The sequence below is a fragment of the Mchenga conophoros genome, linkage group LG12 (assembly GCF_057382185.1).
Source record: "Mchenga conophoros isolate Kocher_MC1m ecotype Shallow Benthic linkage group LG12, M_conophoros_male_GT1.1, whole genome shotgun sequence".
NCBI classification, from domain to species: Eukaryota; Metazoa; Chordata; class Actinopteri; order Cichliformes; family Cichlidae; genus Mchenga; species Mchenga conophoros.
Window position 1 is genome coordinate 9,358,381 of NC_140537.1, and position 15,469 is coordinate 9,373,849.

The window sequence follows — 15,469 nt, forward strand, 5'->3', positions numbered from 1 at the left end:
GGGGTCTGGAGATTTTCACCCAGCTTATTTTAAACAACAGATACTTCATTTCCTGGATTTTATATACCAATTTGTAGTTTTCCTGCATCTAGGGGAGTGATGGTGGTGAACACTGTTGCCTCACTGACAAGGTTTTTATTTGAACCCGGGCCTTCTACTACGAACCGAATTCAAACATATGCTTGGTCTACATACAAATTTGATTCGAAGTCAGCACATACAGTTTAGGTGAACATTCTCTAACACTTCATCCAGCTTATCTTCTAGTGATGCGATTTTCGGCTCTTTTGAGAGAACCGGCTCTTTCGGCTCGGCTCACTAAAAAGAGCCGGTTCTTTCGGCTCCCAACCGGCTCTTCAGGTTGTTTTGTTGCTTTAATTAATTTATTATTAACAACAATATAAAATTATGCACAAAATGAATTACTAATGTTAAAAAAAAGTGGTTTTATTTATATTTGTTTATATATAAATATATATGGTGGCCCCTAGAGACAAAGCACGTACAAACTCCAAAACACATTTCACGTTAACTGAACTTCCAAAACAGAGCTACCTAGATCACTTGAATTACACAATTGAAAGCATATGTGTATTGTTTGTGTATTTATACACAAGCACTCATGCTGCCATCATCATCCGTCATCATTTCTGCTACACTGGCAGGGCTAGGTAGTGATGTTCGATTCACGAACGAATCGTTCAATACTCGAGAATCACTTTACTGACTCGTCAATCATGATTCACAAGCCCAACTGACTCATCCCTGTTTCTGTTAGCAAACGAATTCGCTTAGTAGAAATATATCTAGCTTATAATTAAAATTGCGGGGGAGGGGAACAACAGCCAGTTTCTTAACAAAAGCATTTCTGCTCTGAACTGGAAGAAAAGACCCTGAGTAGAAGCTCACATCAAGAAAATAGCTCCTCGGTTCACAGTAGCATCGCTCTGCTAACATGCTAACAACACATTTGAGCTACTCACCCCCTCCCTCCTGTGCTGAATCATAGAGCGAACAAACCAATCACTCACTCGCTCACCCCCTCCCTCCTGTGCTGAATCATAGAGTGAGCGAACGAACGAATCACTCACTCACCCCCTCCCTCCTGGCTCACAGCTTCTTCTTCTTCTTGGTTGGCAACCAATGTTAAGGCGCATTACCGCCCCCTGGCTCACAGCGCAGTGGACATTTAGATGAGAAAATATATATTTAACACATTTAAGGAAAATACTAATAAAATAAAAATAAACAAAATAAATGTTTATTAAGCAATTTTGATAGGAAATTGCTTAATTTTAGAAATGTTTTTGCTCTATAAAATAGTTGGGTTTTTTTTTTAGAATCATTCATCTGCAGGAGCTTTCCTCTCTTCAGGAACTCTCTCTGCAGGAGGGGGAGATACAGGAGAGGTGGAGGAAGATCTCAGCCTGGCCGTCTATTCTCTTATGTAGTCTGGAAGATGAGTGGATGGTGGGGTGGGTGCAGTTTTCTCTGTGGTGGGGTTGGGTGGACTGTCCCGGTCTCTGTGGGGCCGGGCGGCGCTGCTGCACTGGGCCCCGGTCTGGATGGGCCTGGGCCCCCTTTCCCTGGCGGGTCGCGGAGTATGGGGGTGCCTACTGGGGTCAGCGGGGGAGCTGGCCCCAGGGAGGGGTCACCTCAAATGCACCTTCCTTCCTTCCCTCCCCATCTCCAGCTGCCTCCCTCTTTCCGCTCCACCACAACCACCCACACATGCAGGGCCTTGGAGTAGGGGTGTGTCACCAGGGTGCAGAGGAGGCTACCCCCCCCCCCCCCCTTCTGTCCCCTTCTGGCTGCCTCTGCCTCAATTTTATCCCACAACTGAGACATTCACATTACTCACACTCTCTATACACACATACATATAGGATCTTGGGGGTGGGCACGCTATACGGACTCCAAAAGACCATCAGGGTGTACACCTCACTCCTGGCGTCGTTGCCCACCTCTCAATTTTAAATACACGTAGACATTGAGGGCAAGGGTACCTAGACCCGGTTCGTAGAGTACGCTTGGGGAGTGTGATCATGTGTACAGCGTCTCTTTATGTTTGTCTCCACGTTGGTTGAGTGTGGAGTAAGTGCATATGAGAGCATGAGGGTGGGAATGGATGTTTGTATCTGTGTGTGCCTGTATGTCTGTGTCTATATGTCAGGTTGGGTATCAGACGCCACCTCTCTGGGGACATCTCAGGCCCTCCAAGGTTTGGAGGCCTATCTCCCCCCACCACCACTTCCCCTGCCAGTGGTGGACTTCCTCAGACATTGCGTTGGTGGTTCTTTGTGTCTGGGGATGGGCGTCCAGGTACACACCGGCTCACTCCTTGGCGGCCGCTTATCGGGGCCTGGAGCCTGGGGCTCGCTCGGGCCACTTCGGAGGTGGGGTGCCCCCGGCCTCTCGGCCTGGGGCTCGGTCACTCAGGCACAGCTGGCTGCCGGCGGAGCTCACGGGCGCGTCACTGCAACCCCCCCTGGCTTCTGCTCCGCGGCTGCTGAGTGAGCCCTCATCTGGGACTCTCCTCAGCTCTTTCTGGGACAGTGGTGCGGCTGCCCCTCTGTTGGTCTTCCTTGGTCTCTTGTGTTCTGGGGGCCTCTGGATGTCTGGAGTTTTGATCTCCTCCATACCTGCTTCACGCCCTGGAGGACGGGGCAGTGGCCCCCCCACACCCTCTAGCAGATCATTACATGAAGGAACCTTTTAGAAAAACAAGCGCGTCCATGCTCACAGGTGTACACACGGGTGATCATGTACACCCTTTTTGGCTCCTACCTCAAAGCACACTGTGTTCTGTTGATCTTATGTGCTGCACAATAATGTTTAATATTTAGTATTTACTGTCATATTCCCATATATCATTGTGATGTTGTTTATTCTATTACTCTTGTTCTCTTCTGCTTGCTTTCTTTTTTCTTTCTCAACAGGTGATCCAGGTGATGCATTTTTTTTCTTCTGCCCATTCTGTTGGTTTTTGTTTTTTGCCCTTGTCCCTCTTCTCAGCTGTTTCTCTTTCCCTCTTTCTTTCTCCCCTTCTTTCCCCCAGTCAAGTCTGTCCCGTATTCAGCAAGTGAAAATAAAATAAACAATAAAAGGTGAATCAAATGGAGCATTACGGCAAGGCTGGGATGGTCAATTTGGTAAAGTAAATCCATTGGGCATCTTTCTTTGTCTTTGGACAATAATTCTGATGGCAAAAGAGCCAAACAGGACAGGCGGGGAAAAAAAAAAAACAGAATCATTCATCTTAGCAGTGGGATTTACATGAAAAGAGAAACAAATTAAGTTTGAGTGAAAATGTAAATTTTTGCACTCTTTGGTCAACTGACTCAGTGAATCAAATGACTCAAAAAATCCGATTCACTTTGGTGAGTGACTCATTAAAACTCGATTCAGTAAAAAGAATCAAATTAACCATCACTAGGGCTAGGGGCCAGGACTCTACTCTTCGGGTTCTTGGGGGATGTTGCTAACTCCGGGTCCGATAACAGGCACCACACCCACAGTAGATGTGCTCGGTGTGAAGTCTCGCAGCAAGCTATCAAATACGGTGCATTTCTCAGCTTTTAAAAAAACGCTATGCGTCGCCCAGTTCATCGTCAGATCCGAGTTGTTACCTCCTTTGCACAGTATCACAGTATCACCTTAAAGCACTTGTTGCAGGCTGCTGAGTTTCCATCTTTTGTTGCGAAGTACAGCCACACTTTTGACCACTTCGCCTTGGGCATTTTTAATCTGTAGCTCTGCTCTAAAAGAATGTACGTACCTGGGCCCGCCTAATTTCCTTGCAAAGGTAAAATGATTGGCTAGAATCCAAAGTGTATGACATCCCCGAAAAAAAAAAAGTACCGAAATAAAGCACCTAAATGTGCGCTGCTTTTTGGTCTGGTTACTACCGCTTATGTCAGAACTGGTGCCATAATGGCACCGGATACCGGTCCCCATCCCTAGTAGCCACTAGGTAACCAAAGATTCAACACTGCCCCTAGCATCCTGGAGCACTTCTGTTGTGTTTTGTACGTGTTTTGGAGTTTGTATGTGCTTCGGAGTTTCTACATGCTTCAGAGTTTTTACATGTTTTGGAGTTTGTACGTGTTTTGGAGTTTGTACGTGCTTTGTCTCTAGGGGCCACCGTAAATATACTTTTATTTGTTCACTTCACATAAAATGTAATAAATAAATCATATAATACAAAAACCAGCTATTTACATTTCAACTTTTAACTATTTAAATTTTCTGCTTTTTTAAAGTGAAACAACACAAAACACTGCAAACCACAACACAATTAAATATAAATTAAAATGTGAAAACAAAAAGAAGATGCACATTCTCTGTCATATGGGCCTGCATGATTAAACTTTCTGAATCCTTTATCATCTGCAACTGAAAATAGTTGTGGATGATTACTATACCTTTCTGATGTGATGTTGTTGTCCCTGGCTCTCTTTCCCTCCGACTCGGTTCCTGTGTTACTGCGAGCAAGAGCACCTGGCTGCAGCCACTGTGGAGCTCCACAGTAACCGGATACACGTGACCTCCACAATAACCGGAAACACGTGACTTCCACAGTAACCGGAAACACGTGACCTCCACAGTAACCGGAAACACGTAACTCCAGTTAAATCGACTTTGACAGCGAAAACTAAATTTCGTTTTTGTTACTATTGATGCTGCTGAGAAATAAAAATGGTTTTTAAGTGGGTTTTTTTTTTAACACTCTGGGTTTGTTCAAAAAAAATTCACCATCCCCTAAATTGTTCGTGGCCAAAAGTGTACAGTGGTCCCTCGCTATAACGCGGTGCACCTTCCGCGACACTTGCTGTTTCGCTGATTTTTTTTTTTTTTTACAGTACATTGTGTTGTGCGTTCTGATTGCTGTAGACCATTGTCAATCAATCTAGTCCAGTGTCTCCTGTACAGGAGCGGTCCCTAATAGGCCCACGGACCGGTACCGTTCCGCGACAGTTGATCCTCCGGTGTGAAATGTATGGTTGTAGTTGTGTGTCTTATTTTGAAAGAACTATTTACGCGTTACCATAGCGACCAGAGAGCATTAAGAAGCAGAGAGGAGGATGTCACTGTCATTGTTGTTGGTGCACAGCTCAAGTCACGTTTATTATTATATTTACAAAATACCACAGTTTCTTTTTTTTATTCTTTTGTTCTATTTATCCGCGACACCTTAAAGGTCGTTCCCTGAAAATATTGTCTGACATTAAAGTGTTCTGTGGTGCAAAAAAGGTTGGGGACTCCTGCTGTACAGTACAGAATGTGTTTAGCTTGTCGAATTTACATAAATCTTCGATCGCTAGCAGTGTAACTCTGAAGTGCTGTACTGTATGTTTGTAAGTTTTCTCCCAAACAAACACAACAATGCCGACGAAACGTTTTGCACCCTCAAATGCACCTTTTGGTTTCATTCCATAATACTGGACTTATGTTTCTACAAAGGTTTGAACTCTAAGAGTGTTTAAACAAAAGAGAAAAGTGTGAAAATGTTCATGCCTGTCTTAGAAAAGTGTATAAAGCATGTAGCGAGGGGTTTTACAGTCTTAACATCTATAATAATTGTAAAAAAAATAAAGTTGGCTACTTCATGGATTTCACCTACGTAACACCAGCGATAAACGAGGGACTGCTGTATTATTAATAGTAGTGTCTGGGACATCTAATTGATTAACATCAACATTGATTATTATGCACTATTATTTTTGTTCAAGGAGAGCAAAAAATATAAAACTCTCTCTCAGCTTGTTTGTTGCCAAAAATGGCCACTTTTTGTGTATGTTCACAAAATGCTATAAAATGTATATTTCTTAAAACATTTATCTACTTTTACCAACGTGACTCTTTAAAATAGCACCAGTCCTTTTCATCAAAATCAAAATTGTATCTAAATTTTTTACTCTTTATAGCCAGTTAGGTTATATATTACCATTAACTTTTCAGATAAAACGGTGATAAAGTCCTAATGTTTTCATGAAACTTCCTTTTTTTCCCCATCTGAGCATCAGGGAAAAGGCTGTCTTGCAATTGTTGAGGTCACTAGTGTGTGCCCCATTTCTTCCAGGATCACTCTCTTTATAGGTTTTAGTGGACTCCTAGTATGCGAAGTGGTTTTATGGTACAAACGGATTGTATTCCAAGATCTGGGAGACTGTAGAAATGAGCAGTGATGCCCTTCCTACCATCTTTCCAGAAAAATAAGTGATCTGGAAGCTGTTAGGCTGACTTACAGCAGCAGCACTTTCTGCACGTGCATAAACTCCAGGACACATTTACTAACGGTGTTTGTTGCTGTATGTGCTGCAGCTTTGAATTTTTTAATAATATATATTTTATTAATATTTTGGCTATGGTGTCTTGTTATGAAATGTACAAGAGTAAAAGTGTTTTTAGCATGTGCTTCAAAGCTAAGTTTGACTGGGAAACTCAAAGCTCAATAGTCTGTATCAACAGAAATTCACTGCAGCCTATGTAATATTTCATGCGTCATAATTTATTCTACTCTATCTTGCAAATACATATTTGTGTGGCAATGTCATGCACAACACACACAACTATTAGATCCTTAAGATCAAACCCGTGTCATTCTTTTGGTCCAATGCAGTACAGTAGTGAAAAAAAAAAGAATAAGTGAAGTGTCCACAAATGGCCCAGAGTGTTAATGTTTAAAATGTATAAAAATATTATTGATTACAATTCTTTACTGTTAATATCAACAATAAGCTTTTTATTTTGAAATTACAAGTTTAAAAAAAATGCTGTTACATTTACATTTAATGTTGTTACACTGTAATCCTTTATTATAAGTATGGATATAGAATCAAGTGAACAACATTTTGAAATAAGTTTAATTGGAATTTTGTACTATGCAAAAACAAAACAAAAAACAACAACAACGACATATTAAACAAACAAACAAACACAGCCAGTGCCTTCATTTGTCCATTACATGTCAAACATAGCACTGACCCTTAGTCCCTACTCATCAGCACATGCTTTCAAAAAGAGCTCCATGTCCTCTGCAAACTGAAAAACAAAGAGGAACAAGTCCCTTGCTCCAGTGTCTTCTTCCTCTGACATGTCTCTTAAGACCCTCTGCTGGTCCCCTTGATTTAAGGACAGATATTTTGGCATTGTTACGTGTCCACGGAAAAGTGCCTTATTTTGGACAACCCACTGCACAGCAGGACGCAGATCTTCACCAACTGCTGGCTCCTGTGTCAGGCAAATGGGGATAAAAACATAGTTATTTCTCTGTTGCAGAACAGTTTTTTAACCCTTTAAGACCTACCATAGAACCAAGTCTGCCAGAGCTTATATTATATTTTTACCTGCTGCGGAGCCATTTTTGGGAGCATTTCAAGTTGCTATACATCAATACAACCATTATAGCCCAGATTTTAATAATATGTATTCATTAAGTGCATAGTAACTACATAAATTGCAAAAAAGTGCAATAAACTACAAAAAAATTGAAAATCGTTTTTGATTTTTTAACATATATTTGTAGTTAGAGAAATTTAAGAGGCTTATCCCTCAAAATTGTAAATACAAAAAAGTTGCACAAAATAGTTTCCCACCACAGGAAATTTATTTTGAGTGTCTTCATAGTTTTATTTTTGAAATACACTAATTTTTATACACTGCAGGAAAAACGAAAATAAATATTATACTGCAAATTTGCAAAAAAGCAGCATATGCATCAAAATAAACTATTTCCAGCAGTGCAATATGAGTCCTAAGCATCCCAGAAACTACACAGAAAGTCATAAAGTCAAAGATAACTTTTAAAAAGACGAGTATAGGCTCTGAGGGCCTGATAGTAAAAAAGACTACATTTCCGCGAAAATGACATCACTTCCGGTTTCGGGCAGGTAATGGCGGAAATGCAAAAGTTCGCGCTGACGTCTATTCCAACGTAGGAAGTGTTATGAACAGCTGATCGGACCGGCACAGCGTGTTTCTGGAATATTATGTTTTTGTTCCTGCAAGCGCTTTTTATGCAGTTTTTGCAAAGCTTTATGTGGAAGGAAACCGTGACCTAGGACAAGCTGATGGCATAAGATGTGAGTACAACTCCTCCGGTTTCATATGCAAAAAATTTTTTTGCGCTAGCTTACGTGGTTGCAGTGCTACTGGGATTTAAAAATAGTTACGCAAAACAGAGCGTGCCCGCTCCGATTGGCTGTAAAGGGTTAACAGTTATTCAAATGTCATTAAACATGTAATTACACTACTGTTTAAAGTGAATACTGACCTGACTGACTTCCAAACTAGGCAACAGCCTTCCTCGGTCAATCAGGTCAGCTGACTTTTTTTTTTTTTAAGCAATTTCAGAAAACTCATTTTTATAGGGTTAGCATTTCCTTAATCGATTCCCTTTCATTTATGGCCATAGTTTTAAAATACACACTTGAAAATACACATTTTTGTGTGTATGATGGAATTCATTGTCTGTTGGTATGGCTGATTGCTTGTGTGTATTTTTGACATTTACACTTATTTTCAGGGTGCAACTTTTTAATTGAACTATGAAGCACTTTGTAACTCTGTCTTTTAAAAAGTGCTATATAAATTATAAAGTATTATTAAACAATTATGTAGGACTGCTTTCTTCCATTTGAGCATCTCTAAAATTAGAAATACCCTGTCTCAGAGTGACGCTGAAAAGCTAGTTCATGCATTTATTACTTCTAGGGTGAACTACTGTAATTCGTTACTATCATGATGTCTCCCTGAACTTCATTCCAAAATACTGCAGTGACAATTGAACTGAATACATGAGTGCCAGTCGTGATTTGGTACAAAACAATAGCAGCAAGAGTTAAAGGGAAGATTTACAAGATGGTAGTGAGACTTGCAATGATGTGTGGTTTGGAAACAGTGGCACTAAATTAGGGCTTGGAATGGCATGAATTGAACCTGCTAAGACCAGGGTGGACAAGATTCCATGAACCATTGAGCAATGCATGTTACTAGACAAATCTATTAAAATAGATTAATCTTTTAAAAAAGGAAAAAGCATCAGAATTACAGACAGTGGAAACCACACAAAGGAAATTAGATTTTAACCAGGCTGTAAAACATGTTTATTTCTGCTGTTAGATTGTTGTAATTTGACATTTAAATACTGTTTAAATGAGACAAAATTAAATATTCTCATTTTAGATTTTTTGTAATGCCAATTTTTCTATTTAATTGTTTGATGGTCATTGTTATGGGTTATAATTCCCTGATTCACTCAGTGACTGACAACATCTCCAAAAAATTATCTTTAATTCAGTTCAGTTCAAAAGTATTTACATACAAATGAATTGAACTGAATTAAAGAGAAAACCCCAAGAATGAGCTGTTCCATTGTAAGCAAGTATTTGGAAACAGTGGGGAGGAAAAACTCCTTTCAACAAGGAAGAAACTAGTGATGGGATTTCCGGCTCTTTTTAGAGAACCAGCTCTTTCGGTTCAGCTCACTAAAAAGAGCCGGCTCTTTCGGCTCCCAACCGGCTCTTCAGGTTGTTTTGTTGCTTTATTTAATTTATTATTAACAATAACATAAAATTATGCACAAAAGGAATTACTAATGTAAAAAAAAAAGTGGTTTTATTTATATATGTTTATACAGTATATAAATATATGCGGTGGCCCCTAGAGACAAAAGACGTACAAACTCCAAAAAGCACATACAAACTCCAAAACACATTTCTAGCATGAACTGAACTTCCAAAACAGAGCTACCTAGATCACTTAAATTACACAATTGAAAGCATGTGTGTATTGTTTGTGTATACACAAGCATTCATATATAGTCAAATCATTTACCTGTTATTACCACACACCAAATCCGGTACTTGCTGGCTTGTGTAGCCACTAGGTAACAAAAGTTCAACACTGCGCCCAGAATCCTGGAGCATTTCTGTTGTCTTTTGTACGTGTTTTGAGTTTTTATGCGCTTCTGAGTTTTTACGTGTTTTGGAGCTTGTACATGTTTTTACGTGTTTTGGAGTTTGTATGTGTTTTGGAGTTTGTACGTGCTTCAGGGTTTGTATGTGCTTTGTCTGTAGGGGCCACCGTAAATATACTTTTATTTATTCACTCCACATAAAATGTAATAAATAAATCATATAATACAAAAATCAACTATTCAACATTTCAACTTTTAACTATTTAGATTTCAGCTCTTTCCTTTTACAAATTTAAAGTGAAACAACACAAAACACTGCAAACCACAACACAATTAAATATAAATTATAATATGAAAACAAAAAGAAGATGCAAATTCTCTGTCATATGGACCTGCATGAATAAACTTTCTATAATAATAATCCTTTATCATCTGCAACTGAAAATAGTTGTGGATGATTACTATACCTTTCTAATGTGATGTTGTTGTCCCTGGCTCTCTTTCTCTCTCTCTCTCCTGCTCTGTTCCTGTGTTACTGAGTGTAACTACCGCCCCTCCCCCTCTTCCCAGCGTAAAGCACAAGGCTCGCATGCTGAGTGAAGCCGGAAAAAAGTGCCAGAGAGAGAAAGAAAAAAAAAAACCCCACGGCTTGCGATAAGCAGCCGGCTCGCGTCGTTCACATCAAAGAGCCGGCTCTAAGAGCCATTTTGTTCGCGACCGACCCATCACTAGAAGAAACCTCTGGGAGAACCAGGCTCAGGGAGGGGCAGTGTTGCCACCTTAGCGACTTTGTCGCTATATTTAGCTATTATTTATACTTTTCTTCTAAAAAAAAAGTCACTAAAAAAAGACGTGAAAGTGCGTATCGCTTTTACTCTCAACAAGCAGCAGGAGCTGTAACGCAGTCAGTTCTTCTTTTACTCTTCTGCTGTTTTGTGGATCACAAGGTTTAAAACTACTTACAAACACACACACAAAGTAACTCCACCAGAGTGCCTATTTCGGGTCACTTTTGCCAGTCCAAGCAGCAGGGTTGGAATTGTGACATTAAAAAAACAATTGCTAAAAGAAATTTAATTTGTAGTTCTAAATAAACTCTAAATGCATTTAGGACATTTTTTACTCACTTTATGTCTCTTCCACGATGTTATTTCTCTCTCCAACAACATAGGTTACAATTAGATTAGCATGACCAATTATGCAAATTAGGCGATGACTTTTAGGACAACCAATAGCGATTTTCCTTACTAAGGAGTTGGCAACACTGGGAAGGGGTGGTCATCTGCCGTGACCGGTTGTGCTGTATAGCTGAGGACAAACTTATATATGACTAATATCATGTCACGGCTCTGGGTCATTTCGACCCAGCATTTTAAGTTTATGTTTTGGTTTGATTTTGTATTATGGGTTATTCTTAATCTCAGGTTGTGTTTTGTTGATTATTATTATTCCTAGTCTATGTTTCAGTTAAGGGTTTTGTTCTTGTACCCTCATGTTTAGTATAGCTTTTGTCCTGTGTAACGCCTGGGTCTTTGTGAATTGTTTCCTGTTTTACTTTGAAAGTCTGTGTCCTATGTCAATGTATTGAGTTTTGCATCCTCCTGGTCTTGTCATGTCTGATTACTCCCAGCTGTGTTCTCCTCCTGTGCCTAGTTCCCCTCGTTATCCCTCTGTGTATTTAAGCTCCGTGTTTCTATTTGTCAGTGTGGTGTTGTCTGTGTTTCTTCCCTCAGGTCATGTCAGGTTTCAAAACTCTGTGCCGGTCATAGTCGTGTTGTTCTAGCATACGTTTTGTAGTTCTTTCATGTTCCAGCACTAAGTCTTGGTTATAGTTGTCTCAGTCATCTTTGTCGTAGTTTTCACTGTTCTTAGTTTCTCCAGCTTAGGTAGCCACTGTCCCTGCTGTTTTGTCATTCCTTTGTAACAGCCACAATAAAGGCTCGCCTTCTGTTTAAACTTCAGTTCTGCCTCTTCTCCTGTGTCTGCTCCTGGGTCCACCTCACTCTCCCCACTTGGTCTGCCCCACAGCAAATATGCCTTAAAATTAATGTTTAGTCAATGGAAGTAACTCTCTGGTTAATACAGTTATGTGCTATTGATAATTAGTTGATTTTATAGGATTAAGTAAAAAGTCTAAACAGCCAGCTGCGGTTCTTTGTCTTCTGTTTTTTTTGGGCTTTGCCTTTTAACATGTTCTTATCTTGGGCCTCAGGACATACTTGTTTGGTAACTCTATCTCACTTTGGGTCGCAGGAACAGCCAGTCTGGTAGTGTTGGCCTCTTGTTTTTTTGTTTTTTTTTGTTTTTTTTGCAGATTCCCCTGCAGTGTCTCCTTTTGAGCCTGAGAATTATATGGTTTTGTAATGTTGGCCTTTTTTTTTTTTCTTTTTGCTTGTCTTGCAAAGGCTGCTGCAGTATGATCTTCTCTGCTTCTGTTTCCTGGAAGTTTTTTTTTTTTCTTTTCTTTTTTTTTGTGATGTTTGCATTTTCCAGTTTTTGCTTCTTTACAATTTCCAGGTAGGAAGTTTTGGTATTTTTCAGCTCTTGTTTGATGTTCTGTGCCTTCAAATCATTTTTTTTTTCCACAAAGGGCTTCATTGGTGCAGTATTTGGCATTGGGATCTCACAGCAGGCTCTCTCTTTTTGTTCTGCGTATCTTCTTCTTCCAGATCTTTTAGAGTTTTGAGGATCTGCTTGTGAAGTTGGTCGATCTCCTTTTGCTTTTTCTTACATTGGATCCCCAACTCAGCTTTTCTAATGATTTTCAGTTCTCCAGAATCTCTGTGTGGAGCCTCTGTAGTTTGTGTTAAAGCCTCCACATGCAGGTCTGCAACAGTGTTAACTGTGTTGCTGTCAGGAGCTTCAATCAGCTCAGGGGTGAAGTTCTCTATGTTGGACCGGTCTGTTCCTGTGAGCCTCCTCTAGTTCTTGGAGTTCTTGAATGACTTTTTCTCTGTAGCACTTTCACTGTAGGCGAAGCAATTTATTTTGGGTCTTGTACTTGGCAGCTTTGTGGTTTGCAGCAATGTTCCCTCTAAGCTGCGTGCGTGCGCAATTGCGCACGGCTGGCACGGTCTCTGCGCAGAAAAAAAATCTGCGTTGCGCACAAAAATAATCTAACCTGAATTGAAATTACAGTAAATACGTTAACAATTGTGTAGTCAGTAAGTGACTGGCTGCTCCAGTATGGGATTAGAATGATGCCACCTTATCCCATAGTCCAGCCAATCACGCAATTCACATTTGTAAATACGCAGCTAATCAACGTCGTTGACAGGCTATGACAGCGTCCTTATGTGCCGACACCGGTGTTTTAGCTAGTCACTAGCTAAAACACCGGTGCAGCCACATCAGCCACGACGCGTGGCTGATGTGGAGGGAAGCCACGTTAATGACAACGTGTGCAACCATTTAAGATGTGAGAAGGACAGATGGAACAATTGGGAAAAGTGTGGACTTCATACCAGTTTTTAAATTGTGTTGATAGGCCACATAAAACCAGAGTTATGATTAAAAAAAAAAAAAATGCAATGTTTGGTTTTCTTCCTGAATACTAATTTTACTGCGGGAAGAAACGGTAAAAATGGCGTTTTACAAGGAAAACGCTCAAAAGCGCTCTCTGCCTGTGAGCAAAAACAAAATGGGGGAAAAAAAAACCCCACCCTTTCGAAAAATGTACGATGTCGACCAATCAAAACGTGGCATTTAGTTGTTTAGGGCATTTTGTTGTGTGTGTCAGAACAATGAGGCGACTGCTGCATGTTACCGGTGTTACAGGAGTGATACATCTCCTGCTGTCAGGCCTGCAGGTATCAGGTTTTTGATGTTCTCCTTTATCTCATACTGACAGAAATTGTGTTTTGGAGTGACACAAATAATTTGTGTGGCATCAGATTTGATGCAGAACCGCCGATTGTTCTGTAAATGGCTTGAAATGTTTGTTTAAAAAAACGCCGTGGCTGCATTTTTATGTAAACGGCTGCAAAAAACTTTGCTTGCAAAACTCAGTTACTTTTTTTTGAAGAAGTAACTATATAATTAATTGCCCAACATTGGTCATTATATACTGTATTTTGCAGACAGAGTTAGAGGACTCTCTCCCAGACCACATACTCATAATACAAGTCAGAGCTTTATAAAACACAAATAAAGTTGTGTTTTCAAAATTGGAGTTCAAGTTATTTTTACTTCCAATAGTGTTAACGTACTACACAGATCAGAACAAGATTTTTTTTATTTTAATTTTCATTGTAAGTGGGCTAAAGCAGTTAATTAAAAGTGTAAATGTAAATGCTGTAATTTGATCTTTTTAATAAACCATGTAACTTGGATGGATTCGATGCTGGCGTATCCAAAGTGCATACGTCTGCTATTGCTCACAGTGGTCCAAAGGACTGCTCATGGAGTTTGTGTGTTCGCTCAGACACATGAAAAAGTAGAGGTAACATTTGTTTGCAGCAACTTTCTTTTTTTTCTTTTTTTTTTTAAATAGAGATTTGTTTGCTGCATGTGCACCTCAGCACTGCTGGAGATTCTGAGATTCAGGTTTAACCTTCCAGTGGTGGTTCCTAATCTTTTGAGCAACTTACCCCTTCGCATAACAGCTGCCCAGTCTCTCATCCATCCATCCATTCGCTGCCGCTTATCCTTTTCAGGGTCGCAGGGGGCACTGGAGCCTATCCCAGCTGTCATAGGGCGAGAGGCAGGGTACCGTGTATAGGACTTTGGTCAGCAGAGGTTGTTCAGAATGTGCTATATAAACAAACTTTGACTTGACTTACCTTGTTGACATTTTGTCATGAATAATTAAGAGAGCTGAAGGCCAAAAGGAGTTTCACAGGGAATTGTTTTAGTATTAAACTTATCACAGTGACCTTTAGTTGCCTTACAGGGCTGCAGAACAACCTCTAGTGATGTGCGATACCACTGATTTCCTTTACGATCTGATACCAAGTAATATTCAGGGTGGTATCGACGATACTGATCCGATACGATACTTTGTACAAAAACTTATTTTATTTATTGTATCTCAAATTAAAGCATCATAATGATTACAGGACATCAGAGTACTGGTTTCCAACAATGACGGCAGCTGCTTAGTTTTAATATTACTCTTATTTCTCTTTCTGGGTCGCAAAAAACTTAACATATTTTCAGGTGATAATGTAGCCGTGTAAACTTCAAATATCTGAGCTGATCGACACATCGTTTTCAAACCCCCGTGGTCTTTCACTACTTGGGTTAAACATGATATATAAGCCACTTAGATAACTTAATGTTATTGTTTGGCTTCTTCAGTGTTTTATTTGTTCGTGAGTAAATCAGTTTGGCTGAGATTAAAGTTATTAGATTAAATACAATTTAACTTTATTAATCCCTCAGGAGGGTTCCTCTGGGTTTTCACACAGCTGAATAAACGTCAAACAGAAAACTGATTAAACAGAAGTGTGAGACAGTCGAGAGTTTACGCCAGCGTCCGGTTATATTTTAGATAGCAAGGAGCAGACGGCAGTTTCACTCCACCGAGGGAGCTCGTGCCGTATACGCGGC